Source organism: Chenopodium album, chromosome 9 (genome assembly GCF_948465745.1).
Source record: "Chenopodium album chromosome 9, dcCheAlbu1.1, whole genome shotgun sequence".
In the NCBI taxonomy this organism is placed as follows: Eukaryota; Viridiplantae; Streptophyta; class Magnoliopsida; order Caryophyllales; family Amaranthaceae; genus Chenopodium; species Chenopodium album.
In genome coordinates, this window is record NC_137842.1 from 51,265,850 (window position 1) to 51,270,763 (window position 4,914).

The 4,914-nt window shown below is 32.0% G+C and overlaps 1 long non-coding RNA gene across 6 annotated transcripts; it reads right to left on the bottom strand.

The window, feature by feature from the left end:
• Positions 1-849: 849 nt before the first annotated feature.
• On the bottom strand, positions 850-4,655 carry LOC145559848 (uncharacterized). Of its 6 annotated transcripts, XR_014093001.1 has the most exons (7): positions 4,544-4,655; positions 4,323-4,452; positions 2,785-2,915; positions 2,120-2,206; positions 1,958-2,025; positions 1,660-1,792; positions 850-1,130 (listed from the first exon to the last, which is right to left on the bottom strand). It is a non-coding gene; the product is annotated as an uncharacterized LOC145559848 (long non-coding RNA). The 6 variants fall into 6 exon arrangements; XR_014093000.1 differs by having other exon boundaries at positions 1,660-2,025; XR_014092999.1 differs by having other exon boundaries at positions 1,958-2,206.
• Positions 4,656-4,914: the final 259 nt, after the last annotated feature.

Below are 4,914 nucleotides of genomic sequence, written 5' to 3' on the forward strand. Positions count from 1 at the left end.
CAATTTAAAAATTACTTAAAATAGATAATATAATATATTTCACTCAGAAATCTGCAGAGAAGCCAAACATGGTTTTACACTCAATTTAAACAGCATAAGAAAATCATATTTCTTCAATTCAATTGAAATTCCAATTTCAAAACACACTTCAATATAATAAATCACAAAAGGTATCGTCTGAGTTTGGGAATATAATTAATTGTCGGAGTTCAACAATTAAGTGCATTCACAACTCTTGGCGAAGTGATGCTAACACTACTAGAAAATCCGTCCTTTTTAGACGCTTTTCAAGCTATTTTTCGACGCTAAAAAGCGGCGAAAATATTTTTCTCGACGAAAATATGTGAGTCGAGAAAATTAGACGTCATAAAAAAGCGTCGCAAATCTCGACGCTATAAGACGTCCAAATTTTTATACGAAGCGTCGAAATTTGCAGTTTTGGCGCACTTTCTCAAGTTTATCGACGCTTTATTGTGTCTATAACCTCAAGTTTTGTGACGCTTTATTGTGTCCATAATCTTATATATTAGATGTTTTTTATTTTGGCGACGCTTATTTCTGTCTATATGTTCATTGTTTGTGACTTTTTTTTGTCCAGATTCTGTACAAAAATATCTAGAATATAATTACCTAAAAAATTATTTCACACTAACAATTTACTAGTATTACCAATATATACACAGCAAAATAAAGCCAGTTTTTTTAATTGCATATAAATATGTTATAGTACATGTACAATATCTCATTGTAATGAGTTTTCTATTAGGTAATACAAGAAATATAATTCCAACCTATACTTCATTCAAGACTAGTACTAGTGGAACAAATCTGCTCATTTCTTCACAAAAAAAAAAAAAAAAAAAAAAAAAAAAAAAACTTCAATCGATCTCCAATTAGCTGCTCCTTAATCTGCTTGCAAGGAGCGTAAAGCAAAGTTCATATTGTTTCGAATCATTGTTGGCCTTGAATTCACAGCACACCCTTTGATGTTTGTAGATCCTTCGGTAGGAACTAAGTGATTTAGTGTGGCCCGGGAAGACAGACAACAACATCATCATGGACCAACAACATCAGCAACAATATTATGGAGCAACAACGCAAGGTGGAGCGACAACAGTGTGATCAGCATCCTGCAACAACAACATCAATCTTTCTATAATTTATTGTTCTAATTTTGGTGCTATAAGTGTTAAGAAGGAACAAGGATGTTGAGAAATATCAATGAGAAAATCTAGTTCAATAGTGGAGATGCATTACCAAGACAATACATGGGATATTCCACTAAGATATCCCCACACAACCATTTATATTTCACACCGACCAGCTCAAACTGAGTCTTAAACTCATTACTATGCAGAACGCAACTCCAGAAGATAAAATACAAGGAAAAAAGAGCTAGATAGCCAACATGATAACATGTACAATTTTTAAATAGTTACAGCACAATATCACTACAAATTACTATATGCAAAACATGATATTTTCAGCAAACTCAGATGAATACATCAAGGCTAAGCCTAGTACTTAAAACTTGTTTGATAACTTCACTACTATCATGCCTATAAAATAAGAAGCCTTTATTGTTGACCAGTTGCACATTAATAAAATTAAAAAAAAAAATTAAAAAACCAAAGGTCTAAGCAACAAATTACAGGTTACCTTATCAGGAAGGATCCCCCTCTTGAATCATTAGGCAAATATCTATGTTAGAAATCAACCTTGAACTGAAGAAGCACCAAAAGTGATGGTGTTGGGAGCATCACATCAGTTTTGAGTAATTTAATCATTTAAACTGAAGATAGAAATTAAAATAGTAATATAAATATGCATTACTATAAGGCAATAACTAGAAGCCACCCTCTTGTTTCAGAATAAGGGTATTCAAGCATAAGAAACTAGCAATTAAATTGATGATAGAAATTTAACTCAAGGGAGAGAAAACAAAAGATTGAGGCACCTTTATAGGGCAATTTGCCTCTATAAACGTTTAAGCAAGGTGAGCAGCATCAGAATTCGATGTTACGCCTTCAAAATAAAGAAAAAAAGAATAGAAAACAATCATTACAAGAAGCTAAGATTAGTCGTTTGGAAAATCTTTCTACTAGAGCTATAGAAGCACCTCCAATGATTACAAGGCCATCTAGCTTCAAAGTTGTGCACGAAGCTAGTGCAACATTAATTTGCTCAGTTGAACCTTTTGTACCACCTGCAAGAGGCAAAAACTACAATGGCTTTAGTAAATATCCTTTCTAATATGGCCACCAAGGCTCTTGCAAGAAAAATATTTTTTTACAAAATCCAAGAGATAGATCCTACTCCAATGCAGTTGTGATCAAACATCTACAACTTACATAGACTAGCTACAAGAAAATAAATTCACTCTATTGTCCATGTCACATTCTACATCTCAGTTCTCCGCTTCTCATAAAAGAGAACCATAAAGTAATGTCATAAAAAATTTTATGCAAAAACATTAACGTAAAGGGATATGCAGCCTCCACTCAAGAGATACCAATCAATTGCCTACACATATCCTATGGATGTAACCAACAACTGCACAGACAAAACATGGTGAACCACACTGAAGGACTGTAGCAACAAGGACATTATTGTTTCTACAGCTTATATTTCTAATTTTGATGCTATTTGTGTTTAGAAGAAACAAGTGATGTTGAGAAATATCGATGAAAAATTCTAGTTGAACTAGAATCTGTTTCACAAAAATGTAAAGCTCAAAATTAAACACCGCAAAGATCAATCTTATGTACAAGAAATGCAATTTACCATAACTCTTCGGCAAAGTAGAGTTTTCAGCCTACAATTATATGTAATAAGCCAGCCTCTCAGTTAGGAAAATCTTGGAGTTGATATAACAGTTACAGTGTCTTCCTCAAGCTGTAATACTTATGGCATGTCTAAACAAAAAAAAAAAGCAAAACACTACCCAAAATTAATAACAGTTTACAATGATGGGAACATACGGAGCAGAAACAATTGGAATAATCAAGCACTCCAAACAAGTAGCATAGTTATAACGAAAGCAATATTTGAACAATAAATGCAAATCAATACAGCCAAAATAATGAAGCTGAGTATTTTAGAATCTAACACTAAATCTGAAATAATTCATCTGCAACTAAAAAAAAGATTATCACCAAGAACTCTTCTTATTCAGAAAATTGAATTCATCCCAGCTAAGTTGAGAAATCACCAATAATAAAGCACATCAAAGGAAAAAATAGAAAGCAAAGTTTCATATCAATTTCAGATATTACTACTCCCTAATCACCTATTAAGTTTATTAAGCTACGTAGCAAAAGCAAAACTATTACACTTATTTAATTAATTTAGAGAAAAAACTCTACGTAAAAGAATAAAAGAGGGGTTAAGTAGTGAGCATATTGAAATTTAAATATCAGTCAAATACAATCAAATTCCACCAAACTATTCACCTCTTGTGGAAACGAATCAAAGTATACCTGCTCTATCCAATTAGAATGATTAAGCCTAGCTATCAAACGGGCATTAGTAAAAAAAATTAGCATAGCCAACTGAAGTGATAACGGTTTAACACATAACTCGAATTTCCATCGATCATAGAAATTTAACAACCCTTCATTATATCAATCCACATAAAATCACCAACCATATGAAACAAAGCCACATTGAAAAATAACTTAACCAGCCCAACACTCTAGATTCGGTTGATTGAATCCAAACTAATATTAATTCAATTAATAAGCACAATTTAATCGAACATATAAATCTTCTACAATGAACTTTTATAAATTAAGTTAAGGATGGAACTTGTAGTTAGTACTCTCCTACACCACCTAATCGTATAATGTGTTGCTATTCAAGGAACTTAAGTTATTTTCTTATCCTAAATAACTATTTCCACCAAGATCAATAAGCTAATTAATACAACTTGTACATGATTTATCTATATACAACTAATTTGTCAAATTACAAGCTCCATTAATTTCTAGCAATGTAAGCTCACAGAATCAAAATCATAGAATTTTAATAACATTTAAGTATAAGAAAACTAATAAACATATAAAAATCATAGAAAAGAAGCACTTCGACTAAATTATGCTTCAAACAGCACTAAGCCCATCAAAATTGCGATTCAGCTGTAATAAAAGGCTCATTTTTAAAAATTGAATTAAAAAAGTAGCACAAAAAAAACCCTATAATATCTATTGTTCATGAATCAAACTCATGAATGACCATAACTTTTTAACATTATTAAAAAATAAAATTAAAAAACAAATCCACAAAACTAGAAAAAAAAATTGAATCCAAAAAAGAAAGGATACCTCATTATTATCGGTAGTAAAAGGGACGAAATTGATTTCAATTGTAGATGAAGATCTGGATTTGAAATTGCTATACCTCAATGCTAAATTGATTCGGAGATACGAAGATCTGAATTTTCAATTGATGTACCTTATTTCAAAATTAAATCAGAGGGACTATCTAAACTCGAAATTGATTAAGACAAATTCGAACATTTGAATTTGAAACTAATGTAGAGTACCTCATTATTCGAGATTGATTAGTATAGCAACAAAGATCTGGATTTAAAATTCATGGCTCCATAAGTAGGTTTGTATTCTGAATGGAAGAGAGAAGAATAGTTAGGGTTTGTGTTTATGTTCAGCCGTTCATTTTTCCCTAAATACGGCAGTCGTGGGTTTTTTATTCACGTGTAAGCACGTGCTAGTTGCTCTCGACGCTTTTTAGAGTTGAAAATTAGTTTCGACCCTAAAAAGCGTCGCGAATACACGCATAGTATGAATATTAGTTGACGTTCCTTACCTAGTGTCGAGGGTTTAGCGTCGAAAAAGCACTCGTTTTGTAGTAGTGTAAAGACAGTGTTATCCTTCTCTAAAGCATTACAACGTCGAC